This window comes from Brassica napus, chromosome C5 (assembly GCF_020379485.1).
Source record: "Brassica napus cultivar Da-Ae chromosome C5, Da-Ae, whole genome shotgun sequence".
NCBI lineage: Eukaryota > Viridiplantae > Streptophyta > Magnoliopsida > Brassicales > Brassicaceae > Brassica > Brassica napus.
Window position 1 is genome coordinate 27775778 of NC_063448.1, and position 9051 is coordinate 27784828.

A 9051-nucleotide genomic window follows, 5' to 3' on the forward strand; every position below is an offset into this window, starting at 1 on the left:
ATTCCAAAATCTAACCCTAAGAACACATACAATACTACACATATGTTGGCAAAACCTAAACCAAAGAATATCATGACTCACTACTTTCACTCATCTATGTTGAAAACAATTAACTTTTGTTATATCTTAATTTATATCTCTTAAAACATATGTTAATTACATGATTTCAACTTTTCACTTATCAAAACATTTTTTACAAAAATTTTAAATTATTTCTAAGTAGAACTAGATTAGACGACTTTCCAGTAAGTCGTCTGGACGAGACGACTTACGGGGGTTAGAAACGTAAAAGAATTTCGGTTTTTTTGTTTGTTCACAAGTGGCTGGTTGTAATTTCAATAGACTTTTAGGTTAGTTTTGAATTTGATTCAATTTTGGGTTTAGTTTTGTATTTGAAATGAAGAAAGCAAAAAGTCGACCAAAAAAGAAAAGAAATCAAGCCGTTACGTTTTTAGGGCAACCATGAGATAACGCAGCGGAGAGGAGCATACGATTCGCATCAAGCAACGGCGGGAGGTTCTCTTGTCGAAGAGTCTCTCTCTCTAGGGTTTACACTCCTCCCACTCTCGATCAGTTTTGCTTCTCTTCCTCTTCCGTCGCAGTCATGCCTGGTTCCGAACCGTCAGAGATTAAGTGGCCAGCGAAAAGAGTGAGGGATACATATTTCGATTTCTTCAAGGGGAAAGGTCACAAGTTCTGGCCATCAAGCCCCGTTGTTCCCCACAATGATCCTACTCTTCTCTTCGCTAACGCTGGTATAATCGCATAATCTTCTCATCGGAGGATACTAATGAGTTCATTGTTTTGGAAACTTTGAGGTTCATTCACGGCTTTGTAGTTAGAGAGATTCATGTACTGTCTGTCTCTAAGGTTAGAAAAACTTTTGACATTGAAACGTCTCTGGCTTTTTCTTGCAAGGAATGAACAAGTATAAGCCAATATTTTTGGGAACGGCTGACCCAAATACCGAGCTTAGCAAGCTGACCCGGGCATGTAACACCTAGAAGTGTATTCGTGCTGGTGGAAAGCATAATGATCTTGACGATGTGGGCAAAGATACTTACCATCACACCTTCTTTGAAATGCTCGGTAACTGGTCCTTTAGAGATTATTTCAAGAAGGAAGCTATCGAATGGGCTTGGGAGCTCTTAACCAAGGTGATTCTTCTCTTTTCATTGTGTTGTATACTCTTTTTTTTTGACATCTCTTGCAACAATACGCCATAGTCTTATAACTGATTCATCTATTGTTGTTATCTCACTGTTTTTCATGCTTCAGGTCTATGAGCTACCGGTTGATCGAATTTATGCTGGTCTGCTGCCCGATCATGAGTCAAGAGATATTTGGCTTCAGTTTCTTCCACCTGCACGTGTACTTCCTTTTGGGTGCAAAGTATGGTTTCTTTACTACTCTTATCATATAAAAAACGATTACTTCTAATGTAAATGAGCTACTTTTCATTTTCTGTTGAACCTTTAAATAAACAGAAACTATATATTTGTTCAATTTTGGTGATTAGACCTTTTAAGAGAAATATTTTTTTATGGAGTGCATGTCGATTGTAGATAATAACATTTTATCTGTGGCTTATATTTTTATATGAAATCTGCTATTTATTGAATCTCTCTTCTCTAAGGTTTCATCAGGTTTGCTAATGTTTCTTGTGTGCATCGACACATTGCTTTTCCAATGATAACTACTGTCAAGTTTAAGCTTGAATGTTTTACTTGTACCAAATGTATGCTATCGTTCTTTCATTTAACATTTGGTGAGACTGTAGGACAACTTCTGGGAAATGGGAGACACAGGTCCTTGTGGACCTTGTACGGAGATACATTATGATCGTGTTGGTAACCGTGATGCGGCATCCTTAGTTAACAATGACGATCTAACATGTTTGGAAATATGGAACTTGGTGTTTATTCAGGTACGTACCCTCTCTATCCCCAATGTTTTTTAGTTCTATTTTACTACTTTTTGGCTGGTTATTACGCTTGTTCTTTAATTCTGTAGATCCTGTAACTGGAAAACTATATTACGTTAGCTAGATTGTATTAGCTTCTTTAGCTTTGCTATTGTGTTCCCCTAACGGATCCTGTGTTCTATGTTTTCAAAATAGTTCAACAGAGAGATTTATGGCTCACTTAAACCTCTGCCTGCGAAGCTTGTTGACACCGGAATGGGTTTCGAGAGGTTGACTTCTGTTCTTCAGAACAAAATGAGCAACTATGATACAGATGTGTTCATGCCTATCTTTGATGACATCCAAAAGGTAAATTTTGAACCTCCTGTTGACTGTTTCATGACATTAGGTTAAGGAAATGAGTTACTATTTTTTTGCTCCTCTTAGCCATACTTTTGTTGCCTCAATTTAGTTCTACCAGCATTTTAGTTTATCTATTTTCAAGTAAATCATGGGAGGTACTGTAGCTCTATGATCATCTTTGCCTACTCCTATCAATGTGCGGTACTATTGTTCTCCTTTTATGCGACATTGTCAAGTGTTTTGAATGTTTCCAAGGGTATGATGATCAAGGTGTCATATTTTGGGTACCTGGAGATCATTTCCTTGTTAGCTGTGTCACTTTTTATGTATTTTCTCAGTGAGAGAATTAAATACAGATTCCCGATTGCTCTTTTCCCTAGTTGCTTTGAATCTTAAAATGATGGGTTGATGCCTTCCTATTTTCAGGCTACGGGAGCTAGGCCATATTCTGGAAAAATTGGATTGGAAGATGTTGACAGAGTTGACATGGCTTATAGAGTGGTTGCTGATCACATTAGGACTCTATCCTTCGCTATTGCTGATGGCTCTCGTCCTGGTATGACCAATGTTTCTTGTCTAATTGGTGATGATACAGAAACAGATTTTTATTCAAACGTCTTAGTATTTGATTTTTTTTTGAGTCATACGATTTTTCTTGCTCACCGAATTTATTACGGCATTGTTCTATTCTTTTGTAATTTGACAGAATGTCATACCGTATTCACTTTCTTGCAGGTAATGAGGGCCGTGAGTATGTTCTGCGACGTATTCTTCGTAGAGCAGTTCGCTATGGCAAGGAGATCCTAAAAGCTGAGGAAGGATTTTTCAATGGGTAGGAATCACCTCTTACTGTCGCAGCAAGTGTGTTTTAATCTATTTCTTCTGGGCTGGAGCATCTTTGCAAATGCAACATATGTTTCCATATGCGCAGCTTGGTCTGTTTTTCACTAAGCAGTTTATTATACTTTTTTATCTGCAGACTCGTAAGTTCTGTTATTCGGGTGATGGGGGATGTCTTTACGGAGTTAAAGGAACATGAAAAAAAGATCACTGAGATAATCAAAGAAGAGGAAGCAAGCTTCTGCAAAACATTGGCGAAGGTGAGGGCTGATTTTTGAAGTCCATCTAACCTTCCCACTTGTTATCCAATTATTATACTGGCTTTGCTGGCTCGTCTTACTAATGATTTTAAAAAATTCTGTTTAAATATCAATGGCCCCAATTATTATAGTATACACTTTCAAACTTCGTTGTCATTTAATTTTATCGATATTGTTTGGACATGATTCTATATACCATTCCTATAGGGATCCTTCTTCTGAAAGATTAATTGAATGACCTGTTTGCCCATCTACTTTCTTTTTTCTATATAGGTGAGTATAAGAACAGCTTGATTGATTATAAAGTTTTATGGCAGGGAATTGAGAAGTTTCGGAAAGCTGGTCAGTCAGTTCAGGGGAATACGCTGAGTGGAGAGGCTTGTATCTAATGCTTTTTGTGCTGTTTCAATATTTTATGTTACATGTTTCAGTATTTGTAACACTTTGCAATGTTATGGGGGTCGTAGAAACTGTACGTGCCTTTGTTTTATTTTCAAAATATATCTGTTCTTGTCTTTGCAGGATGCTTTTATCTTATGGGCGACATATGGATTCCCTATAGATTTGACTCAGGTATTTAGTTCATTGTATTTATTTCTAAAGTTTTGTGTGTTATTTTTGTGACTTCCATTCTCGTTTTTTAGTTAATGGCTGAAGAACAAGGGTTGCTGGTTGATGTTGATGGTTTCAACAAAGCCATGAAAGAGGCGAGGGATATATCAAAGAATGCCCAGAATAAGGTATCTAACTGTTTAACATATTTATTTTCATTTTCTCGAAGAGTGTTTGATGCTAGACTAACATTAGAAGATGACTAAAGTTTATAATATTAACTAATCTTCTAATATTTATTCTGTTAGCAAGCTGGTGGCACCATTGTCATGGATGCTGATGCTGTCATCAACGTTGCACAAGATGGGTGTTTCAGCAACAAATGATTCTTTCAAATACATTTGGTTCCAGGTTTCTCTTAGCAATTCCACATAACTCGCGTTTTTTCATCTTTGTTTTTTTTTTTTTTTTGCGTACAGGTTGACTATGAGAGACGTAAACTCATCGCGCCTAATCATACTTGTACACATATGCTGAATTTTGCCCTGAAGGTATCCTTCTGCTATAATTTATGTTACCTAACCTGTATTTTGTTATTGTATCTCAAAACATTTATACCCCATGAATCCAGGAAGTGCTCGGGGATCATATTGATCAGAAGGGTTCAATAGTTCTTCCTGAAAAACTGCGATATGATTTCTCCCACGGTACATTCTTCAGTGAGTCAATTCTATTTTGATGTGGTTTGAGTGTCTAATAGGTTCGCCAATTTTGAGTAGGTAAGCCGGTTGATCCTGAAGATTTGAGAAAGATCGAGTCCATAGTGAATACACAAATTAAGGATGAATTAGAAGTATATTCAAAGGAATCTGTTCTCTCTGAAGCCAAGCGCATCAAAGGTCTAAGAGCAGTGTTTGGAGAAGTAAGCTCTCCATCAGTTCGTGTGCTGTGCCTTTTTATTTTATGTTTTCTACAGTTTGTGAAAGCTTGTTCTCTTTTCCATTTAGGTCTACCCTGATCCTGTCAGAGTGGTTGCAATTGGGAGACGGGTGGAGGACCTCTTGGCTGACCCTGAAAACGATGAATGGTCTTCACTTTCATCCGAGTTTTGTGGAGGTCGGTTTCCACTGGCGTTAGTTACTTGGACCAAGAGATCCTTTTTTTCTGAAAAGAATATTGAATATTGGGTTCTTTTGAAATTTACAGGAACCCACATAACAAACACACGCGAAGCCAAAGCGTTTGCTCTTCTATAAGAGGAGGGCATTGCGAAAGGTATACGTAGGATAATTGCCGTCACTACAAAATCTGCATTTGATGCTCTGAATACGGCGTCTTTGCTTGAAAAAGACGTAGATGATACGTCCAAGGCGGTGGGAAATGCACTAGAAAAGGTTCTCTCTCATCCCTTGACAAACTAAGACACCATGTGTTCTGCTCTTATTAATGTGAAACACTGATTGTGTTAGTTTCTTTTGCACATTCGCAGAAAGTTAATGCTTTGAAAAGACGAGTAGATGAAGTAGATATCCCTGCAGCCAAAAGGGCGGATATCAAAGCCAAGATTGCTCAGCTTCAGGTAATATTGCCATCTATTTTTTTTGGTCAAGAAAATATTAAAGTGGCTGTTTTTTCTTCTTACATCACAGAATGAAGTGAGAAAAGATCAAAAGAAAATAGCAGAGGAAAACCTGAAGAAATCTGTATAAGTAGCAACAGAGGCAGCTGAGTCTGCAGCATCAGATGGGAAAACCTTCTGCATTGTCCAGCTTGATGTGGGATTTGATGCAGCTGCAGTTCGAGGGGCCGTTTCAAAAGTGATGCAAAAGAAGGTATCCGTATATCCGTAGAGCATTGTTCCTAGAAGTAATGATGTTTAACGTAAGGGCTTTGTTGGTGAATCTTGCAGGGAATGTCTGTAATGGTGTTCAGCACAGATGAAAGCACAAATAAGGCGGTTGTGTGTGCTGGAGTTCCAGACAAATCTGATTAGTTCAAGCAATTAGACGTCACAGAATGGCTGACAATTGCGTTAAGTCCCATAAAAGGGAAGTGCGGGAAAGGAAAAAGTGGTCTCGCTTCGGGACAGGTAAATGATGTTTCTCTTTAGTCTCCAATGGAGTTCCGGTCCACAAAGAGATCACAATTTCTATATGCTGTTTTGGTTTCAGGGAACGGATGCTTCCCAGGTGAGTTCGGCTTTGGACCTGGCTGCATCATTTGCCTCAATGAATCTCAACTGATGTGGTTGGGCGATTTCATAATCTGTTTTACGAGAACCACCTCCACTCATTTGATATCATTGTATACCATTGTTACACATTTTGTTGAGAATATATGAACTGTCTTTTTTCTTGTGATATTACAGTTCAATCGAAGTTATCTATTAAGAGCACCATTAATCCTAAAGGTGCTTAAGTGGGGTGTTTAAAAAATTTTTTAATTTTTTTTTGTCTGAAAAAAAAAGAAATTAAAAGAATGACTAATCGCGGGCCGTCATGTGTCCGTGGAACCTGCGAACAGTGCAAGCAACAACTGTTTGTGATGTCTAATTAAGCATTCTTTCTTCTTCTTCTTCTTCTCTTTCCTTTTTTTTTAATTAAAAAATGCTAAGCACCCTTTAAGCACCCATGGTTAATGGTGCTCTAATGTTGTGTTACCTTAACTTATAGTATTACTACTAGATGATAACCCGCGCGAATATATGAACTGTCTTATTTCTTGTGATATTACAGTTCAATCGAAGTTAACGATTAATGTTGTGTTACCTTTAACTTATAGTATTACTACTAGAAGATAACCCGCGCGGAGTGAGTTCTTATAATAATGTTTGTTTATAAAATGATTTTAACATTTTGCAATACTACAATCTTTATAGATTATAAAATGATAAACAAAAATGTTGGTCTCTTAAATATATCATCGCTGTTGAAGAGTTAACGTATTACATCTCATTTTAATTATTTTTAAGACTTCATATGCACAAAAAGAAATTAAGTTTTGCGGCTGACACAAATCACCAAAACCAAATAGGCAAAATCGATTGTATAATGACGAAAGGGGATTAGGTTTTCTGCTCTCGATTTGTTTATTATTGACTCTCCATAAGTGATTTCATTTTCTACCTCTATAGAATTGTGCTTTTGTTCTCGTTTTTGGTTCATTGATATGAGTTAAATTTCCTTTTTTAACTTCTTTTACGAATTCAGTGAATTACATAAGTGTCAATTAAAAAAAAAAAGACATCCGTAAAAATTAGTTTCATTCCATGTACATATCCAAGAATCAAAATTTTGAAAAAAAAAAACACCGGCAAACTATTTTAACAGGTTAGTGTTCAAATCTAATATATCAAGCTGTTATAGAATATAAGTGCGGACTCAAAATATAAATGTTTGTCAAGTATATATTCACCAGCTCGGTCTAAAAATCATCTAATTAGAACAACAAAACACATTACTTATTTTTAACAGTTCGGGTAGTATCTGAATCCGAACGGGTAATATAAGAACCCTAATAGATATCCGAAGATAACCAAACATAAGTATATTTAACTCTATATTTCTAGTTTATTTCTCTCATTTTATTCAAAATATTTATATTAATGATTTTTATTGCTCAAAATTAGATAATATACATATAATTATGGACAAAATCATTTGCTACTCACTTAAAATACATATCAAGTTCTTGTTTCTTGTTGCATCTAAAATTTCAAAACAACAAATAAATTAGTGTCTTTCTATTTTTAGTGTTTTATCTATAAACCTATTAATAGTTTAATCTTTTAAAAATTAAAAAAAAACAATTAAGTTAAAATATATTTTAAATACAAAAAACTTAAACATTGAATAATTTACTTATTTTTTCTTCAAAATTTAAATATCTGAACCCGACCCAAAATATCCAAACCCGAACATAAGATACCCGAACCCGCCTCGAAGTGTAGAAATACCCGAACGGGCTCTATACCTTTATACTGAAATATCCGATACAAACTCGAACGTGTGTCTGAACGCCACCCCTATGGTATATGATCATTTGTATCTTTTTTGAACAAAAAAAAAAGATAAACCATTGATTATAAAAAATTTAATGTGGGACTTTTACCATTTTTAGTAATTTATAGTCGTTTTTAAAAATTCAAAATATAACATATAAGAAAAAATCTAATTGTTTTTATTATATGCTTAATGTGATTGTTTAATTTCTTTTAATAGTATAAAATTAAACAAAAAAGAAAGAGGTTGGAATTTGTTTTATCAAATATGTATTATTCATGATCATTAATTGTCATATATATATTAACCATATTAGGTAATTCCGTAGCTTTTATTTAAGGAAAGAAAAAATATTATTTTGTACACTATTAATTAATTTGATAGTTAGTTTAATAAAAAGCATAGTATATGTTTATATGGACCAACTTATTTTTCTAACAATTCTAAGAATCATTCTCGTTAGTGTTGTCAAATGGGTTGTTCCGTCCCGTCCCGTACCGCAGCGGGCTCTCTTTCTTGCGGGTTACGGCGGGTCAGGCCCGCGCGGGCTGCGGTCTCCAAAAGCTCGGCCCAATCCCGCCCCGCCGAAATGCACAGTCCTTTACAGGTCGTCCCGCGGGCTGAGAGCCAAAAAGTGCACCAAGCGACTTCTTACCGGTGCATGCTGCTCCAGGACGCTACAGGCTGCTCCATGACACTTCTTGACGCTGCATGTTGCTCCAGTAGACCAGGATGCTTCATCTACATGTTAATGCTGTACGATTCAGGCTTTTATACTACATATCTAACTTCATATCAGTTCTTGAAGTCATGTACACCCGACACAAACAAGCTCGAGTTATTGGAACTGGAGGGTCTGTATTAAGAATGCAATTTCAGTTCAGTTCATATCAATTCTCTACTAAGATTGTATGTACTTGATGAGAATCTGTATCAAGTCATAACCAAATCTTAAAGTGCATGTAGAAGATGAGATGTTAAGTCTTAACCAATTTTAAATAAAGAAAAACACCAAATCATAGCAGTCAAAACAAAACCAAGCAAGTAAAACAAGATGAAACAGATTGTTAAAAAGAAAAAACACCAAATTAAGAGAACAATTCAAGCTTCCTTATCTTCATCTTCCCCATTA

The 9051-nt window shown here is 35.9% G+C and overlaps 1 pseudogene; it reads left to right on the top strand.

Moving 5' to 3' along the window:
- The first annotated feature begins 339 nt into the window (after window positions 1–339).
- On the top strand, window positions 340–6445 carry LOC106358994 (annotated as a pseudogene).
- Window positions 6446–9051: the final 2606 nt, after the last annotated feature.